Here is a 21,916-nt window from a genome sequence, read left to right as displayed (position 1 = left end):
GTGCATCATGTTGCATTACACAAGGTAAAAATGCAGTATGTTTAAAGGCACAGTGTGATTTGCCTAGAATCACAGGATTTTGAGCCGACGACGGAACTTCGGTCCCCAGTTCCTAAATAGGCACCACGAGTCGTTCGGTATCATCTTTTCATCAGTCACGCCCATGAGCGCTCACACTGGTCATCTGGGGCTCTACTTCCTTTTCCCGTTGTTTCCTTCCCTTCCACCATCCCTCTTCTTTCCTGTCCAGTGCGGCGGGCGGTAGCAGCCCAGCTGTGGACAGGCTGCACCCACCTCGCCAGTGTTGTTATCGCTTGCCTCAATGCCTCTCTATTTTCTCCCAGGGGGCGGCACCCGCTGACAGTTAAGGGGAGGGATCGGACTAAAACACGTGCGGACACCACAGCCAATCAACACTTTGAAATTCTTCATAGTGTCCTAGGATTGGCTGTGATGCTTGCTTCCCAGTGCTCCAATCCGATGCCACCTAACAAGTTTAGCAGTACTTTCCACATCTAGTTGACTCCCAGAACATGTTCAGTAGTAGTATTGGTTGTTATGCGACCCGGAAGTGTTTAAACTTATTGAAAAATGACGTCCGTTTGAAGATAGCTAAGGACGCCGGAGATGCGGCAGAATATACGGACGGACCCTGTAAGTATTAGATTTATGCTCCCTGTACACTCAAGCGTGGTAGTAAATGTAGCCAGAAGTAAGGCGCGGTGTGAGATGGGAGGTATGTTGATGTCAGCGATACAGGTTAGGGAAGTTGGGTCAGGTGGAGATGGTGCAGGACTTATTGTGTAGACTACATTGGTTAATGAGGCAAGGACATGACAGTGAGTAGGTAGCAGCTGGAGCTAAGCTGTGTATAGTTTGTAGTCAAAGGGAGGTTATAGATAACGAGCGAATTGAGACCAGTGGTAAGAGATATCTACATAGTACGTTCTAGTACAATAATTTGTTTTCCCAAGTTGAATTTACTGAAATAAAAGTGAATTATTTTTCTGAATATTTAGCAGTAAGGAACTCGGAGTTCTGCTAAAAACACTTTAGACTTCTTTTTTTCCCCCTATTTTACATATATATTTTTTCCCAACATCCTCTTTTTGTAGGAAAATCTCGTCCATGCTATAGGGGTCTAATGTCTTAAACCTTTCTAACGCCTGCTTTTTGAAATACAACATCGCCATAGAATTTGGGGTTGGGAGATTTCGCGATTTAGGCTTCAACATTTTACAATGTAGGAAATGTACCCATAAATCCGACAACTCTTTACAGTTTAGTTGTAAATATGTCGTTTTTTAAAGTTTTTGGCTTGGAATATGCTACCTTTTTTGTTTCTTCTCCATCACCAAGAGAACGTGTAATAGTTGAGTGTTGACGGGTTCCAAATGATGTGGGTTTGCCAAGGGATAGTTTTCAGAAGAACCAGTAAAACCCCTGACTGGCTTGAGACATTGCCTCATTTGCGGTCTGTAGTAAAAAAAAAACCTCAATGTTTGTCATTGGTATGGAAAACCTTTAGTTTGGCAATGAGAGTTTTTGAACTACCCAAGGTGACCCACCAAACCTAAGGAACATTTACAGCGCTGATTAGCCCTTTGACCTGAGAGTATGAATATGGACCTCTGTGGATACACATGCTTTTAAGGATTTAAACGGTGTGACTTGAATGTTAATTTGGGAAATGAAGATCTATTTAATATTGTTATGGCAACGGAGTAACTTACTATGAGACTAAAACTTGAAACAGGCACTTGATGATGCTCACCATGCCCTTAGTAACAGCTCGCCATGCTTTGATCTGTGCAACTTGAACACCACTGCAAGTGCACATCAGCTAAAGAAATCACAAGTGCTCTACTCGTGTCTGGGTAATTCCGGACAGGAAGAAGCAGAGAGCAAGCTAATCTGCGTGGCCTCGGAACTCAGCAGAACGACAACAGCTAAGAGCACACCCAGGGGAAGAGCTTTAGACCCTGTTTTGCTTCACTAATGACCGAGCTGAAACACTCATGCACTGACAGAAATCTCTGGAATGCGCTTCCTAGTCCAAAGAAGGCATTTATTATTTTACTACACAAGGTTCCTAAAAAGAGATTAGCATGCTGAAAGCACACGTTCTAAAATGGTCACAGCAATGAAATGAAAGATTGTTCAAATGATTTTCCACTGCAATATACACAGCAAATATATGTATCTATATTATAATGCAAAGCAAATAATGAATTAAAAAATATGCATCCCCATGAGAAAAGAGCATCACTGCTTCATCTCCTTCCCATTTAGCATCAGATCGCCAGAATCAATCGAGGAGAGAGATCAGTTATACTCACAGGAAGGATGTCACACTCCAGCGTCCTGGATGTGCAAACACTCTGTCCCCGGTCCATCTGGTCTTGGCTTCTTATACTTTGAACAAACAAGAGGGGAAATGTCTAGAACCTCACTCTCCCTGCAGAAGTTTATTTATTCAAAAAATGCTGATTGCTTTAGGCCTGCTTTGAAAATAACACGTCCGGACTTGGCCACAATCCCAAGGTGCCAATTCAAAACAAGTCCGTTCCCTACCATCTGAGTACATTCTTATCTGCCTAAGCCTTTGGTGGGGAAAAAAACACAAAGAATAAAAACATGAGCACACTTGCAGCTTTTAACGCGGCAGTGGCTAATGCTAAAATCAAAATGAATCTGGTGGTCACTAGTGTGATGGTGTAGTGCTCGGCTAAGTGCAACGTGGAGTTAGTGATCAAAACTCGCATATCATTACAGACCCCTCAATGAGAAAGGGGGCAAACAAGAAGCAAAATAAAATTGCTCGTCAGTCAATCTTACATTGCCACCTTTTAGTCAAATCTTGCATTACAAACAAGTTATCCTGTTACAGAGAGGTATTAACCATACCAGCAGCATATTATTGAATTCAAATGTTATATGCTCAAGTTATAATTCAGCCACCTAGCTTCATTTCCCAACCCTCTCCCAAAAGAATGAGAGGAATGGATTAAGATTTTTGAAAATTACTAATTGGCACTGACGGTCAACATTTCAACCAAAAGAGGGAAAAAAGAACAGTGCTTATAAGCTCTTTGGGCAAGGAGGGCCTGCATATTTTTCGCTTATTTGGCAGTGGCTCAACAAGTTGATCCCATCACTGTCAACAGGGAAGCAAAGTTAAGATTGTTTGTGAGATTGCTCAAAGCTGTTAACATTACAGTGATATACCATAACTTTTATATGAAACCGCCATAGGCCAAACGAATCCGTGGAAGAATTGTGCATGTTTAAAAGAGTTAGCAATCTGATGCCAATTTGGTGAAACAACTGAGCTTTTAAGGAAGCAGGAAGCTATGGGAGAGATTTTTGACAGCTAAGAACCTTCCATTGAAGGAAGTGATATACGTTTCGAAGATTGTTGAGGAATCCAGTGCCAGCTTGAATAAGATGGAGAGGAAATTGTGGCAGGTGACAAAGGTGATATTATTATTCATATAACCTGTCTACGAGGCAAAGGGTGCGTGCAGGAAAGATAATGCAGCAGTATGATAGGGAAACATTTCTTACCAGATGGCGGCAATGATCTTCTTGGCTCTATCCACAAGCTTCAACTGCCTGCACTTAAAAGCATCCTCGATGCAGCAGTACACCAAACTAAGGTCTTTGGAAGTATGACAGGATGAAACTGGCCCTCAGTGAACTGCTCCGCTTCCTACACATAACTTTCAAGACTGATGATCAATCTACAAGACAATCAGATCTGGGATCCCTGCTCCTCCCCTTCACCCTATACTTGCTGACCATGATTAAAGACTCCAGAGAAGCAGACATCGCACAGAGCAGCAGCACCGCCCTATTGAACATTGGGAAATATATTAGTGATAAGATGAGGTGCTATTAATTCTGCTATCATTCTTTGATCGGCTATTCCACCCTAGTCTGCATCAGTGAAGCTCCATATGTCACACAGATCCAGCCATATTAACTCACTAGTTGTAGTAACTTGCAGAGGTATATTTTGAAAGTGCACATTCACCCAGAAGAGTATCTTGGTGCTGAATAACAAACCGTTAGTATTACCCAACTGGATGATATTTATTTTATCGACCACAGAATAATGAAAGGCTTAGTGCACCGACCTGGATTTGAGCCTGAGACCATGAGGAGTCCACTGAGCCGCCAGACCCGACTTGCCACGTTGTCTTGCAGCAGATGTACCCTCCATGAGCCGAGGTAGGGGGAGATGAGCAACATATTCTACTAGCTAAAGTGTGCAGCCATGGTTACAGCTGAAAATGAAAGCCTACCTCCTGCAGAAACGGCAAATGCGAGGACTGCTGGGTGAGTGTGGCAGAATTTGGGAGTTGCACTTTGTGGTCATTGTGTTTCTGTTACCAGCTGTAAGTGAGGCAGCTAACTATTAGTGAATTGATGGTTTGAGTTTTGAGGCTGAGGGTTTGGATAAAAGAGCTGCAGTGCACAAAGAACCATGGCAGTTGATGCTGCATCAAGTGACAAAGCAAGCACAGAGTTTTCCTTGCCTCCACCTGCGGGAATGCAGCTACATACACAAACAAAATTTAAATATTTGAGGAAGAGTAATCTTCCTGAAGTTTGTTAAAACATTTTGACGTAAAATGTTTTTGATGGGTTCCTTTTGCAGTTGGAAGAAATCGGGGTTGGTGAAAAGCGCGATATGTAGCATGTGACATCACCCACGCACTGTGCACAAAAATCCTCATGCTGTTAAAATGTGCACTTTCAACTCTTAGCAGAAAACTAATCTTCAAAACAAAAGCTCTCTGTTCTGTACCCTAATCATGGATCTTTATTGTGTTTTGTTCCTGTGACTCGTTTTGGCGTTCATCTTGGCGACAGGTTGAGTGTACATTAGTTATACAGAGTATTTATACTCTGGATCCAGAAAAATAAGAACTCAAATTTGTTTGCATTCATTTATCCTGTGAGACTCTGTCGCCATCTCCATCGAGCTCCTTGTAATTGTGGGGGGAAAAAAAGTCTATCAGAAAATGTTTTTTTGTCTTTCCTTTCAATGTATTTTAGAGAATCCAGGCTGTATGATCACGGTCTGCGGTTTACTAGTCACAAAATTGGTTTTGCTTTGGTTTGTGCATGTGTAGCTCACCACGTCTGGTGCCCCTGCCTCAGAATAGTCTTGACTTCCAAACAGAATACTAAATGCAGCAGTTAATGTGCAAACATTTGACAATAAATACGACTAAAGCTATTAGTTGTCATCTCACCTTTCTTACAATCTGGGCCCCTAAGGATTCTGCCATGGTTGTCAGTCTCTCACCATACTTCCCGAAACATGAAGAAGGCCTAGCTGTTTGGCTAGGCTGTTCTGAGTGCTTAATGTGTACCATTGGGTGCAGGTGGTGTGCACTGCCGCTCATGTTTGGGGACCAGGACTTATTTTTGATGTATTTATGCATTCATGATTGGACTTTGTGCGAGTGAGACAGAAAGGGAAATTGCAAAAGCTAGGAAAACAGCGACAAATGGAGAAAATATGAATGGAAATTGACCCGCATGAGTAAAATAGGCAACCTCGGTATTAAGCAGCAGCACGTTGCGTTCGTAAGGAAGACAGTGGACCTCTTTGTAGTTTGTGTATTTACCTTGCTGCATATGAATTTTGATGCTTCTATGTTTCCTTTGTGTGCTTGCCACGTAGGTACGTTTTGCTCCTGGCGGCTTTTGCCTGTCTCCTGATCTGGCTGGTCCTGCCTTCTGGTCATGGGCTATTTTCTTGGGAATTTAACCTCTTCAGACTTACTGAGCTTGTTGGTGACGAGGACTTGTGAAGGTACTTGGTTCCACCCATGCAGTGTCATTATTGGTTTTGAAGCACAACGGATCATGCCGTTCTTTTCCTGTGAGGCAGAACGAAAGAGCATGGTGTAGCAGTTAGATGCAAAACCTGCTTAAGGGACGTCTTTGCTGTCTATCGATCTTTGAATAGGTGTGCCATTGGAAAATTACCAGTTAAATGTATGTATTTCCATAAAGGGCTGAGGTGTCATTGAGTGGTAGAATTTGAGAATGTTGTGTCTGCTTTTGCAGCCTGCCGGAGAAAACCTTGTTTTGTTGGGTGAAATTCAAATTTCAAGTGTGGATAATGCTGATTGTGTGGGGGAATGGTGTTGAGAGGATATTATGTAAGTTTTCACATTTGTTTCTAGACTGTGTGGGAGTTGAACACCATATAAAACTCCAACTTTAGGCTACTCTATTTGTCTTTACAGTGCAGTCCTGTTTCACTGAGAGTCGGCGGTAAGCCTAAGCCTCTCCTAGATAACCTTTGTTCACATAATTAAACCCACTCATTTTTTGGGACTTGGTGTTACTGGTTGTGATTGCCTGTAATAAGCCATCCGACATTTTGCTTTGTGCCTAATAAGCCCCCTCAACAGCAATATCATGGTCAATTAGCATCCGTTGCCCAGAATTCAGGATATGATGGCTAATCTAGGTAATTCTAAGTATTTTTCTGTATGGTTTGTATTAACGTATCGCCAAGCTCCCCTTGATGCTGAGCTTCGGTATCTAACTAATTGGCTGACACCATTTGGGACATTCAAATGCCTGTGCTTGCAGTTTGGGTTTGTCTCAACGGCAATCATACTCCAGAAAACGAGGGACATAATATTCGGCGATATCTCTGCCGTACAGGTGTTCCAGACTTTAATCCTGTTTTTTGCGCAAAGCCCAAGGGAGCATACAAATGTAGGAAAAGATAAATAACAATCATACGGAATAAGTTTTTCACACAGGAAGTTGATTATTAGAGTCGCACTGTTTCATCATTTGAATTTGATCCAAGCCATTTAAGAGGTAACACCGCACACGGACATAGAAAGTATTATATTAGTTTTGTGTATGGATATCCTTTGATTGTACACCCAGCACCTAGGTTTTATGCTTTAAAAAAAAAAAAGGGTTTTAGAATTGAATGGCTGTGGATGCTGGATATTGACAAAGCTTTTGAGAAATTAAAGAAAGTGCTTTTGGGGGCTCTGACCCTTGGGCCCTTTCCTTTTGGTGAAAAGTGTTTAATAACGGTTGATGCCAGTCTGCAAGTTTTGGGTGCAGTACTGGGCTAGTGGCTGGATAGTAAGTAAGGAGCATGCTGTTGCTTGCCTCATTTACGCTGAAACAAGCGGAGACACACCGTAGTACAATGGAGCTAGAGGCTCTTGCTTGTATGTAGGTTGTTGAGAAGTTTACGAACTTTCTTTGGGGTGTCTATTTTAAAACATTTTATGGACCGCAAGCTGATTTACTTGTTGCGTGGCAATGATGCAGGCAAAGCGTTGGCCAGACTAATTAGGGTTTTGTCCAAATTTTAAGCATGCGTTTTGTTACAAAATATGTGCCTGGGGGTAATATGTCGGCGTTGACTGCCTCTCCCATGTGCTTTTGTCAGATGGTGTAACTCAAGAAGGCTTGGATGTCTCAGAATGTGATTTGGCAGCTCTGGATGCTGTCGAAGAGTGCGGTGGATTGATAACTGAGATGGAGTGGAGTTTGGTTTTTAAGAATGACATCTTGGTGCATGGAGTTAAGGAATGCATCAGAAATGTGTGGCAAAAGAACACTGTCTCCTCTCTGAATTGAGAGGTTATGCACAAAGGTTTGCTTCAGTACATGGTTGTGAGGCTTGATCGATTTATTTCACCTGTATCTTCGAGAGGTGCGAAGGTTACACTTGAGCCTGTCTGGCCCAAAAACGTGAAGCAGTATTACTGGTGTCCTTCATTGGAAGTAGAAGTTAAAAGGTGAGTGAATACTTGCCTTGAGTGTTTGCTGCCTGACACACACAGGAAGACCCCTAAAAAACAATTGCATCCTGTGTTTTCCTGAAGGCCTCTTTGAAAAGTTGTCCATGAACGTTTCTGACCCTTACAATCTCTTGCTGGCTAACACGAAGTGCATGATTGTATTGGTGGACTATTCCTCCAGATGGATCTACTTTGTTGTTGTCTGCCAGAATGGACAGTGTAATTGAATATTTACTGAATATCTCTTCGGTTGAAGGGTCACCTATGGAGGTTGTAACTGACAATCGCACTTACAGGGGGTTTTGAGTGTGCATAATATCAAACACCCGCAGGCTGCTTCATACAGTCTTGCTTTTAATGACCTTGTTGAGAAGGCCAATTGTTTTCTCAACGAAAGGGTTCTGGCATTTGAAGTCTATTTGAAACCAAAAGTTTGGAGTTATGTTGCAATAGCACTATAGGACTTTCGCCTTTTATGTTGTTGAGGGGAAGGGGCACAAAACTGAGTTTGTATTCAGAGTAGGTGCGAAATTCTAGATCGTTGTGTGTTCATGGTATTGTTGAGAATTGTGATTTGTGTGAAAGAAGTCTGCCGAAAGAGGCTGCTGCTAAATTATATTTTGATGAGAAAACTCATGGATTTGAATGTCGGGCTAGGTTATTATCAAGAAATTAAGCAAAGTTTTCAAAAGGAGAGTTGAGGGTTTCAGCCCCATTCAGTTGCCAACGTTTACAGGGGGGTCTATCTTACTGTCAGGCAGGAGGTAGTTGAAGAAAAGGAACTTTGTGCACGTGTCGGAAGATTATGAAAGAATTGTTATTCCAAACGTGTGCTCAGGCACACAGATCTTGATAAGTCAGGCTGGGCGAACAGTGATGCTGTTAAAAGCGAGTTGACTGCTGAGGGTTCAGAAAACAATTTGGGAGTAGATGTTGCTCGTTCAGTAGTACCTATTCCTCAAAATACCGATGTGGACTCTAGCGTATCTGATTTACATGCCTCCTCGTCAGTTACTTGAGCATGGTTTTCTGAGTCCTCACACTCTTGTGAGTGATTTTTGCAGTTGTGTGTTTATTTCTCAATAAATCTGTTCCTGCTTAAAAAGGATGGGATGCCTGTTAACAGTGGTGTTAGATTATCTTCTGAGTAGCTTGATTATTATTTGTAATGCATTTCTTATATGTTTATGCTTATTGATGCCTCTTTGTATCCTTTGTGCATGCATAATTGTATTGCACGTTCTGCAATTCAGGCAGATCTTTGAGTCTTGCAAATAATTTCTGTTCTCGACATTCTTGTTGCCTGTTTCCTGATTTGGCAAGTCGACCCTGCCTTTTTATTTTGGGCTCTTTAAATCCACAATAATTCAACAATGTTACATGAACAGCAGACAACGATGTTCAGAAGACAGATCTGTACAATATTGGCTCACCCACACAGCACCCTCGGTCCCCTTCCCTGCCCAGCACCCTAGACACTGGGAGACCTTTGTGCAGTACTAAGTATCAAGACTCAGAATATCCCTAGCACAGTTGCACGTCGGTCTTTGAGTCGGGTCTGCATCTGACTCTGATTCCGGGGCCATCAGTTCCTGCAACATCCCCGGCCAATGGAAGCAGTCCTCCTACATCTTGCCCTCAGTCCGGACCTCTCGCATCTGACTTTCTTCTACCAGAACCCTTTCCGCATGTCCCTGCTCCACTGTACATTAGTAGGTCCTTTTGGGGGCTGCCGTTGTCACCTATTTGCAAGTACAAGCCTCAGTAATGCAAACTTGTAGAACACGTTGCTCCCCTTTGGGCTCGACATCAGGTGTAGCATACAGTGTTCTCTATTATCTGTAACCTCCTGAAGCCAGCAGTTAACATGCTCCAGTAAACTGTCAGGTCTGGGCATTCCCACAGTAAGTGTAGAAAATCTGCTTCAGCCCTAGCACATCTTAGACAATCCTATATATCCTGGGCAGTCTCTTTGGCGAGAGATAGTCTCGATGCAAAACAGTAAAATGTGTCAGTTTGAATCGTGCATTACTAGAAATCCCCCTCACCAGTCCGCAGACACTCGCCCAGTCACCGTCTGTCTGGGCCTCACTTAGGTCACCATCCCATCCTCACCTGGTCACCAACTGGGCCACTGGTTTATCTCACCACAGTGCCCTGTATAATCTTGTAATCAGCCCTTGGGTGACTCCACCATCCGAGAGTATTTCAAGCTCGAGTGTAGATCGAGGGGACTGTGGGAAACCAGGCCAAAGGTCTTTAGCCATTTTTGTGAGTTTGGCAAATTGTATGAACTGGACAGATCACACATTTAATGCTTCATTAGCCTTCTCAGATGTAAGGAGGTCCCCCATTGTTTCACAACTACCCTCAATCCACACTGTCTTCGACATGGCCTCCCTGATCTACAAAAAGAGCCTCAACCACCACAGCGGTAGGTGTGTTGAAAAGGGGGCTTTGCACAAGACATGAGGGATCGCAGATTCCCATGAACATGCCATCTGCTGCAATATGTATGGGCAAGGTGCATGTGCTTGAGCTCCCGGCATGAGACTAAGGGGCAGCTCATCTGCCCCACCGATTTTGCCTGGAGCCCCTTCTCCGCATTAGGGCCCTCAGTGCATGACTGTGCTGTATAATGCTGTTGTCACACCATGTAGTATAATTCAGTGTCTGGTCACCCAAGAACACCCCCTCTCCCCAAAAACTCTGTTTCCAGTTTAAGGACCCGGAGTGCTACTCTGCTGCATTTTCAGGCCCAAACCAGGGCCACCAATAGGCTGTCCAATTTCTTAAATATCAAGTTATAGGGAACTGTGTGTTCTGCAGCACATAGACAGCAGGGTAGAAATACCATTTTTTAGGTCAACTGTGAGCTTGAGTATACTTATACTGTGGGTTAAATCAACTTCATTTGTTGGTTGGTGTGTCCTCTTAAAAGTTCTTGTACGCTAATGGTCAGTTCTGCCTTTTTCTCCCTCCGTTTTCTGTTTCAGAGCAGTGACCTACTACTGTATTGTTCCACTTTGGTTTCTTTATCTGTTGCTGGGACAAACAAATTTTTTTACGTTTCTTTGGTGGTCCCCTTTCACTGTGCATGTTTTAGGCTGGTAGCTGCCTGCATTTTATTTCAGTATTCCGTTCCTCCTACCTTCTCCCATGTCGCTGACATTTGTTTTGGCTTTATTCCAGTGATGTCCTTGTATCCGGATCCTAAGATAAGCTTATTTTACTAAACCAATGGCTCCTAAAATAAGTTTATTTTACTAAACAAACACCATATTCTCTCTCTTTCTCTCTCTTTCTCTCTCTTTCTCTCTCTTTCTCTCTCTTTCTCTCTCTTTCTCTCTCTTTCTCTCTCTTTCTCTCTCTTTCTCTCTCTTTCTCTCTCTTTCTCTCTCTCTCCTCCCTCTCAGCACTCATGACGTCGCACACAGGGCATTACTTATCTCCTTTATGGAAGCCATACATCTTCTTAGGATGCTCTGCTAACTTCATTAGAGCTTTGTTGAAATGCAAGGCATAAATGCTTGTTTTTGTCTGCTAGAGTTGTGGTGCACCTTTGTGTGTTTTTTCCTGTCATTTGGCAGATAGAGAGAATTGATCAGATTTGAAGGGGGTTGTCTGTCGATTATAGTTTTTATACTATGACAATGCATGCTAGTCTGCAGAGCCGTCGAGACCGGTGTCTGTCTTGAGTAAACCATGCGCACTGTGCAGAGGGGTGTAAAACCGCACATATCTAAAGTGTGATGCTGTCCTCCAACTCCACCTCTTCCAGAACTCGAAGAAATGCAGCACAAAGTTTTGTCCCTTTTGTACCTTGTTCGGCCGTGACATAGCATTCCTGGATTTTATTGATTTACATTACTGAACTCGGGAGCAAGGACCTTGAGAACTGCTGTAGCTGACTTTTGTTCGGACACACAGTTCTGGTTGTTGGATCTAGTTGGCATTTCATTTGTGTTCTCTTCTCACACATGGTCAAGATGTGAACTGCTGTCACAAATAAAAGGCAGAATTGTAATTTTTTTAAATCCCTGAGTGCCCTGCCTACGGTGCTGAAAAGAGCTCTATTTTGACCTGGATTGGCTGAGTCCTCCATCCCACCCCTGCACTGGACAGGACACCCTGGGTATTTTTACCTCAACTGGGTGGCGCAGACCACTGGTCATGGAGTATTGGGATGAAAGGGCAACTCACTTTACAACTGGTTTTCTACTGTCTTTTCTAGCTGTTTTGTCACCTTTCGAACAATAAAGGTAAACTAGGGCATGTGACTGGGATGAAGTTTGGTGCACCACGACGCAAATAGTTTTCTCCTATAGCCGCTGTCTAGATTTCTAGTTGAAAAACAGACATTTATCTTTAAAAGTGATAGGGCAGCAAAGGCAGTTTCAGGCTGGAGTGTATGTTCTAGTTAAATCTTTGCATGAAGTTTGCGCTCACTGCAGATCATGAAATAAACATAGACAAGCTGTACTTTTGATTGAGACATTTGTCTACATTAGCTGTTAACGTCACTCACTGCGAACAGTTTTTATAGGTGTTTCTAAATGAATGCTTTAGCTTTGAAGATTTGTGCTACTTGTTAATTGTTTATATTTGATTGACAGACTGCATTTATGTGCCGATCTGACAGACTGCATTTTTGTGCCGATCTCTACCCATGCGGCATCTTTCAACAGTTTAAAATCACCAATTACCGAGAGTATCAGTCACTCTATCCCCAATAACACTCTAATTTTAATGTCTGTCCATAAATCGCTACATTTGTCTATCATCTGCAGCCCCCGTGCCCTGCCCCCAACTCCCAGTTGCAGTGACTGCAATAATGATTATAAACCATATACATTCACGCCACTCCATAAAACATGAATAAGAGGCATTCATTTACTTTGCCAATATTTAGTTTTCGCCACTCCAAAACAAAACACATGGGTAAAAGACATTGTAATTTACAATGCCAATATCTCAAACTCTTGCAAATGCGAGACCTACTGCATTGCAAATGCTAGTTGTGATTGCCACTATGTCTGCGGCCGACAATGGTAGTTTATTCCAGTAATCTACTGAAACCTTTAGCCCTGCCACAACTCTGCCCATATCGTAGTCATACTGATTCTTGGCTGTGCATACCACTTGCATACCCAAGTAGCAAAAACTTTCGATTTTCCACTGCAGACTCAGGTCAGGGAGTGGGCCACTAAGTATCGTCCTGTCATCCCGCAATAGGGAAGACCAGGGACTTGTACATATTCACACTAAGGCCCGACAATCTCACAAAGGTGCAAAGTGCATCCAGGAGAAGCAGCACTGCCTGTGTTAGTTTCCTTAAATACACCAAAGCATTGTCTGCGTAAGGGGCCACTATATGCTCTGTGTCTGCCACCTGTACCCCCAAGCCCTGCATCACAGTTCGTAGGTGCTGTGCCAGTGGCTCCATGGCCAACGTGAACAGGAGGTGGAGGATGGGGCATCCCTGTCTTGTTCCCCCACCATAGCTTGAACTTGCCGGAGACAAGCTGCTTGGAGCGGACCCTGACTGAGGGTTCAGAATATAGTAAGAATATTCATTTGAGCATCTGTGCCCCCAAACTGACCTGAGACAGCACCACCCACAGTTATTCCCAATCATCTGTGCCAAATGCCTTCTCTATATCTAGTGCTTCCACTACCATATCCGACCAGGAGTCCTGCACTGAATGTGTGACATGTGTGAGCCTGTGTATGTTCAGAAGGGTGCTCTTCGGGGGGATAAATCAGCGTTGATCTTCATGTACAAGTTGACCAATTACTGCCCACAGCCTGCTCGCTAGGATCTTAGAGAGGATCTTCACATCCACATTGATCAAGGATAGTGGGTGTTAGGATCCTTATTCTACGGGCTGGGTCCCGGTTTAGGGAGCTTGATAATGAAAGCTTCTCACATGGTTTGGGGAAGGGTGCCCCTCTCACTCACCTTGTTATAGATTTCAAGCAGCCGCTCTGCTAGTACATCAGAGTAAGTTGCATAGAACTCCAGAGGGAGCCTGTTTGGACCCAGGGCTTTGCACTTAGGCAAATCACCTCCTGGATCTCATCCTTGGTCATGGCCATTTCGTAACCATTCTCATTGTGCTGGTTTCAGTAGGTGCAATTCTGGCCCCCTAATTAACCCCAGCACTGCAGATCCATCCCGGTTGGCCCGCTGTCCATACACTTGACCCAGAATTGTTGTCACTCACTGTTAAGCATTGTTTGAAACGTGGTAAGTCAGTCATTCTCCAGCTGCAGTGATAAAATCATGGAGCTCTGTCTCTCCCTGTATGGTATACAAGCCAGGAGGGAGCGAGGGCGGTCACCCTCCCTGTGCAGCATTTGTTGATATTTCCTCAATGTAAATTTATCAAGTCTTTCCCAGGTCTCTCCCAGCACCCGCTGGGCCTCTATCAATCTGCCCTGCACAATCTGGTCCCCTTCATATGGCCCCTCTGGGCACCAGCCCGTGAATCCTCCTACTCCTGAAGCTCCCTCTCCAACTGTTGCTTGATGCCATAACCTTGAGAAAGGTATTCACCTTGCAAAACCACATTCGGGGTGCCCCACTTATTATCCCTGGTTTCTGTGGACCCCCAGCTGCCCTGTAGGTATCTTGCCAAGGCTTCACGGATCTGTGCTCAGAATACATTATCCTGCAGTGCCTTCGAGTGCAGTTAGATCATTGACAGTTAATTGTGATGTAGTGATTTTAAAGAGGTGATTCTTCAACTCTTTCCCATGGATATCGAGATGATGTTCCACATGCTGAGTGCATAAATGGGAAAGGCCTACTGTCTTGTGGTGGGTTTTAATTTTTTTTAAATAATCTTCTTAGTCCGCAGTTTGATGTTGTCCTGGTTGTGCCGAGATCCACTAGAAATGGTGAGCTTGTCTGCAAGATGAGTGGGGATGCTGGTTGTGATGGCATTGTAAATGATTCAGCTGGTTTTGAAGACGGTGTGGGCTGGCAAGGGATGCTAATAGCTTCCTATCCGGATGGAGCTGATGTGATCATATTTCTTCAGGCCCATAGTAAGGCATTTTGCAGTGGGTAGTATGCCCCAAAAAGATGCCACTGTGAAGTACAGGAGTTCATTAAGTAGAGCGTTACCACCACTCAGATGCAAAAGGACCAGGGCTTCCACAGCAGTTCTGAAGTTGATTTCTAAAAGAAAAGGTTTCTCTTTCTTCAACAAAGAGAGCTGGTACCAGGCGTCTTTGTATTTGTTTTTGGCAATGTGTTCCTTGAGGGCAAGATTGGTGTTCAAGGTGAATCCAAGTAACTTGGCTTTCTGTGAACATTTGGATTCAAAACAGTCAAGGCTCATTTCATTGAGCTAAGTTAGTAATAAATCTTGTTAGCTGTTCTTGGAAAATAACAAGAATTCTTCCTTGGTTGGTTGAGCTTCAGGTGGACACTGGGCAGCCGGGTGTTTATGATGTGCAAACGAGTGTTTGAGGCATTGGATATCTGAAGCAATGAGGACTTTTAAGTAGAATTTTGTATAATCGTTATATTGGTGAATAATGATGCTGTTATCTGTGAATAGAGCACCAAGCCGCTCTGTGTAAAGACTGAAGATGACAGGAGACGGTGTGGAACCCTACGATGTGCCACAGGTGAAAGGGATCTTTTGTGACCTAGAGGTGTCCATGTGAACAAACTGTGTCCAGTGAAGGACACTGCAGGAAAATCCCCTTCGAGACTCCATGGTGGGAATGAGGGTATATGCTTGACTGTTTTGCTGAGAGGGCCAGTAATTTCAGTAACCAGGAGTCATCTTAATCTGTGGTCAAGAGGACCCCAAAGTAGGAGTCTCTGTAAGGACCCCGGGCACTAATTTGCCCGTCGATGGCCTGGTATACTCTCGCCCTGCTTGTCGTCTTAGCCCCAGTCCTGACGTGTCTGTCTGTGACTTCAGAGCTCCTTGCCTTCCTTGTACATGTGCCACACTCCTCACGTCCAGGTGCCCCTCCAGCCCTACCCATGTTCCCATCCTGCCTGTGTGATCCCACAGCCTCACTGTGCTCTTTTGGCTGCCTGCATTCCACAGTGTCTTGCCCTACCTGTGCATGCTTCCCCAGCTTCTTTTTCCATCTGTGCATGTGCCAAGCCTTACACACACTGTACACCCTGTACATCTTTTGTCCTTTACCTCCTTTAGAGTTTCTGTCCATATGACACAAGTACTTCATAGTCTGTGCCTTGAGTTCTTTAGTTCTTTTAGTCTACAGGTTTTCAATATGTTTTTTAAGTTACACTTCCTTGCCTAGGCTGTCCATGTGCCACAAACACCAGGATACCTTCCCGGGGGAGTTGTGAGCTATACAAACGCACATAACTCAGAAAGCCTGTACAGTCTCTCCTTGACATGAATGGCCCACATTGTCTCGGACTAGGTACTGTACTTTGAGGTTTGTTGCAAGGAATCAGAAGAAAGATTGTTACTAGCTCTGTTTGTAGTCATGGGTTGCTGCAGTGACCTCATGTGAAGTGATTTGACTGAGACGGTGACATTCCACTCTCCTCCTCGGAGTGTTAGATCAGTTTTGTGGGCCAGAGGTTGTGGATGTTCTATTGTTTGTGGGTACAGATTCTGGTGTTATGGGAACATGTGTGCAGCACATCTACAATGGCTTGTATGCCCTCTCCCTCTTCACCATGCGGTTTAAATAGTTAATGACTGCATACTGAAAAGCCAGTCTGCCTCCCCTTGAAGAAAGTAGGAACTTCTGTTTTCACGTCTTTGCTTTTGACATACTCCTTGTAAGTTTCTTAAAATAACAGATATTTTCTTACTTATACCGACTTTTTGTTTTTAAATATCCCTTTTTATATTTAGCTCAGCACGACTTGCAGAGGCAAACAAACTGATATCCGTGCATTAGTCAATTAATTTCCAAAATTCCAGTGTGAATTATATTTTAATGATTGATCTAGAGTGGAGAGAAACCACTTATATTTTAAACAGTCTTGCTGTATCCTATCTGTTTATAAGACGTATTTTGTTTGCTAATAGATGTTAATAACCGTGGATTCTCCCATTGCTCTCATCCCTTGTTCAATACGCGTCTGTCCAAACACAAGTACACAAAGTAAGTTGCATATCATTCTGAATGGAAAATTAATAGCTGTGAAGAATGATCCATTCTCTGCACTGACTGGCCTAGTATGACGTTTGAAAACCTGCAGTGGCTGGTTCATTATTACCTTTGTACTCCATTTCTCAAATTGGTGATGTTTGTCCACTTAATGCAACAAACAGGGAAGAGAAATATTTCTTAAGTCAATTGGGGAGGGGGAACATGATTTATGGTCCCATTACAGATATATTTGGCTTAGTTCATCATGCCCTTGTTTATACATCAATACATCATTTTGTGAGAGAAGTAGTCCAGGTTTCTAATTACGGGCAGGGATTGTGGGAAAAATCCCCCCCTCAAGTCAGTGATTTGCTGTGATTCTTCCATCCACTGCAGCTCAATGCTGGTAGGGCCTTCAAAATTGTGGCAGGCACGTACCCTTGCCTAGTCTGACCAAATGCATGGCCAGGATGCTCACCATAAAGGCTGTGCTTGTCATTTTCTCTTGAGCCTCTTATTTTGAATTAGCCATACTTGCTTTGATCCCATAGGCTACTTTATTAAGTCCTTGATTTTACCGAGAGTGAGTCATTGTTGACGTGCATGATCCCCGCTCCCACTCTGTAGCAGAGTGGTTGGTTGCTGCTGTATATTCACAATTGTTTTGGGCAAATCTGTTTCCTGAAAAACGCTCCAAGTTCATTTGTACTCTGGAAAATGATTGAATATTGGAAGCCCTTATGTGTTTTTCTCTCACCTGAGATTCTTATTCCAATATTGAAACCACACCTTAGTAACAATGTTATGCCTGCCGTAAAGGAAAGCACTCTGGGCAAGCTCCACTTCCTGATTACACTGCTTTTTGTTTGGCAGCAAAGTGAACGTTTTATCAAGATAACACAACATTTATTAGCAACTGTTAATCTACAAATTTGAAATATTTGTCACCACTTTCATAACTTTTAACCACTATGGAACCAGCTTCATCAATGATATCCCCACTCATATTTTCCTGGCTCAACCTGGCAATCCAGCCACGGAGTTGGGCGAGTGGGTAGACATGCTTAACAGTTATCTTCAGGCATTTATGGGAAAGGCAGACATTGCTTCTTACTACTCTTGAAATGGACACCATAAAAGTATTTGCCTCAACTATAACTGTTACACATTAAGAAGTGAGGAAGAGACAAAATAGGTTTGCTAAAGAAACAAATATAGTGATGTCTAGGTATAAACTCTACACTCAAATGCAAAGGAACCGCTGGTGTGCTACGACAGAGAGGAACAGCTATCAGGGTATAGAGCTCTGCGGACAAACCCACCACATTGCCCTTTGTGCAAACGATCTTTTGATTTTCCTATGAAACGGTTGATGCTCGGAGACTGCTGGAGAACTTGGGTTTGGTATCCGGACAGAGGGTCTATCGGCAAAAAAAGGGTCTATTCTGCATAACAAAATACACCCTTCATGTCTCTCTCAGCCACCAAGTCCACCACCAACACACAGAGACCCAACAAAATGCCTCCTAAGTCTGCTGGAGGAGGAACACCAGATTGAAAAACTGAACTATTGGGACCCTCATACAGTTATCACAACTAACACACATGCTACAAGCTCAAAATATACTGATCACCCTTCTCCAAAACAAAGCACCGCCCCTAACACACATTTTCTAAACTGCCTGTTTGTAAATACTCGATCACAAAAACAAGCATCACATCTACGACCTGCTCGCTGACACACAACCTGACTTACTGTTCGTAACAGAATGATGGTTGGGAGATGACATGGCCCCAGTGCTGAATGAAGCGATTCCTCCAGGCAATCAAACCATCACACAAAACCATGTAGGCAAGAGAGGAGGTGGACTAGCTATTATATTCAAACAGGCAATACATCTCAGTAAAACAGACATTTCTATACAAGGTAGTGAGGCCCTCCTCACCAGATGCAACCCTACACCAAGTTCCTCTTATATCTTTCTCTTCCTTTACAGACCTCAACCTAACAACTCAACATTCCCAGACACTTTTCTATATACAGTATCAAACCTTATAACATTATACTCAAACCTTATGCATTCTTGGGTACCTAAACATTTGATTTGACAAACCTAATATGCCCCATCCAAAAGCTATCGCCACTAGCCTAGTCGTGTTGAACCTACATCAGATTGTACACAATCCCACACACATCGCTGGACACATCCTAGATCTAATTTTTGCAAAGCCTGAACAAGTTACCATTAATAGCATCACGCCAATCACATGGTCACACCACCATTTGATAACTTTATGACATAAAACACCACAAATCAACACAACCCATAGCAACTTATACATGTATCTATTGACCATGGAGTGCACTCAGTTTTGAAGACTTAGAAACACAACTAACAGCCAACACAGATCTAGATACAATTAATTCTGTTCCAAAACAAGGGCTATAGGAAGCTTTCGATATCCTAATACCACTCAGAAAAACTAAATGGGACAAAAGAAAACCAATAACTTGGAGAAACGCAGAACTTAAAAAGATAAAGCAACAAATCAGAAGCTTGCAACGAACCTGGTTCAAAACAAACCACATTCAAGACAAACTTTAGCTACGCAAACTTAACAGAATATACAAATAATCAAAAAAGCTAAAAAAAAAAAACAGAATTCTAAATGCTAAATCTGCAACCAAAGATTTTTATAAAATTCTCAATGAATTTCAACAACCTAAATGCATGGAAGGAAGTCATCCCACTACTCAAGATTTCACAAACAAACTGGCAACTCATTACACAACCAAGGCAAACACATTGGACTCCTATTTAAAAGAGAGGAAAACCATTAGCACCAACCCCTTTCTTAAAATCCCCTCCAGGAATAAACCAACCCAGCCTTTGCACTCCTTCAAACAAATATCACAAGGTGAATTTATGGATTTGGTCAAAGCAAGCAGGCCGTCCGGTTGCCCTTCTGACCCTTGTCCACCACACATCTTCAAGATCATTCTTTTATCAATTTCTGCTGCCACACCTGTAAGAAGAATCATCAATAAATCTTTAACTACAGGAACTTTTCCTGCAGACCTGAAAAAGGCATACTTACGTCTGTTATTAAAGAAAAGAAACCTAGACCCGCAGGACCCCAATAACTACAGACCAATCACAAATGGACCTTTCCTGAGCAAACTGATAGAAAGAGCAGCATTCGCCCATATGTCACAATTCATTGAAGACAATTCTATACTTTCAGACTACCAAAATGGATTCCACCCAAGAAGAGGCACTGAATCTGCACTCATAGCAATCTGGGATAATCTTAAAAACAGTCATCGGCAATGGAGTTGCTGCACTACTTCTCTTGGACCTCTCTGCTGCCTTTGATACTGTTGACCATGACACCCTAATTCAATGACTTCACAAAGCCAGCATAGAAGGGACTGCTCTTGACTGGGTTACATTCTACCTTCAGGCAGAACTAATACTATCTATTCTCTCCCCCCTTCTCGTCCAAACCCTACCTCACAAAAGCAGGGGACTCCCAAGGATCAGTCATCTCACCTATGCTTTTCAACATCTACATGATGTCATTACCAGAATTGATCAATGATTTTCAACTCGCATGCTACAACTATGCAGATGACACACAAATACTACTAAAATTGGAATGCCCCAAAGAGATTGAAAACTCACAAATATTCAGTTGCCTCAGAGCCGTTGATCAGTGGATGACTTGGAGCCATCTCAAACTAAATGCTTCCAAAACAGAAATACTTGCATGTGGCGACTGGAAAAATTATGATCCACTCTGCGCCTGGCCTGACTATCTCGGACCACCTCCTCAAGTATCCAAGGAAGTTAAAAACCTTAGAATTACCATGGACACCAAGTTAACAATGAATGCCCAAATGGACAAATTAGCACGAGCAAGCTTCATCACCTTGAAGACTCTGTGACGCATCTTCCCCCATCTCGGATTTCCACACAAGGTGCAGGCTACCATCTCTCTTGTACTATCCAAACTGGATTATGCCAATGGCCTCTACCATGGATCATCTCTATCTATTATGAAAAAAACTACAACTAATTCAGAGCTCAGCTGCCAGGCTACTATTACATGTAAAGCCACAAGCCCACATCTCCCCTGCCTTGATAGCACTACACTGGTTACCCATTGCCAGAAGGTCCACCTTCAAGCTGCTTTGTATCACTCACAAAGCTATACATGGAACAGGACCACTTTTCATCAGAAGCAAAATAACCAAATGCATTCAACAAAGAAACCTCCGCTCAAGATTGGCACCCGCCTTAGAACATCACCATACAAGAAAGACAATAGGTGGAACTTCCTTCTCAGTTCAAGCAGCCAAACTATGGAATTCATTACCCCCAAATATAAGGTCCACGGATAACTATCTTGCCATCAGAAAACTACTCAAAAGTTGGATCTTTCCTTCATAACCACCATATTAAAAAAACAATGGACTGCATATGCCTGTGTTGATAAATATTCATAATCTAATTGTGTATACTTCTTTAAGAAATATGTATTGTTACCCTTTCATAATGATAAATTATGCACATACTCTTTAAGCCTGTTTAACAAATGTGTATTTACTCACGGTGTATATATATTTTTATATGTGTGTATATATACGTGTGTGTGTTTGTGTATATTATTCTGTGCTTAAGATGTTCATAGGTCATTGCGTAGCTCCTAGATACGTTGTTATATTAGATACTTATGAATCCCTGCTTTCATTTTTATATCACAATGATCAAATGTTTTATTATAAGCATTTCGCTATTCAAAAATTGAGTATAGGTAAATGAATGTTAAAGTACACGTATTAACTTTAAATATTACAAATCTTGAAAGTGTGTTTATCCTATACTACTTTTTTTCTCATGTTATTATACCCATTATTATATTCCTTGCACATATATTCCCTTACTATGTATTTACATATCTATTTATTTATTACTCTAGTCCTACTGTATTAGAGAAAAAAT

The 21,916-nt window shown here is 42.7% G+C and overlaps 1 protein-coding gene across 1 annotated transcript in view; it reads left to right on the top strand.

Moving 5' to 3' along the window:
• Nucleotides 1-534: 534 nt before the first annotated feature.
• The window catches only part of STARD3 (StAR related lipid transfer domain containing 3), a 123,383-nt gene continuing 102,001 nt past the window's right edge, over nucleotides 535-21,916 (top strand). Inside the window, exon 1 of the mRNA XM_069237448.1 lies at nucleotides 535-654. The gene's annotated coding sequence lies outside the window, so the exon portion shown is untranslated. The remainder of the gene's footprint in view (nucleotides 655-21,916) is intronic.

Source organism: Pleurodeles waltl, chromosome 6 (genome assembly GCF_031143425.1).
Source record: "Pleurodeles waltl isolate 20211129_DDA chromosome 6, aPleWal1.hap1.20221129, whole genome shotgun sequence".
Lineage (NCBI taxonomy): Eukaryota > Metazoa > Chordata > Amphibia > Caudata > Salamandridae > Pleurodeles > Pleurodeles waltl.
This window is presented reverse-complemented; position numbering and strand designations above follow the sequence as displayed.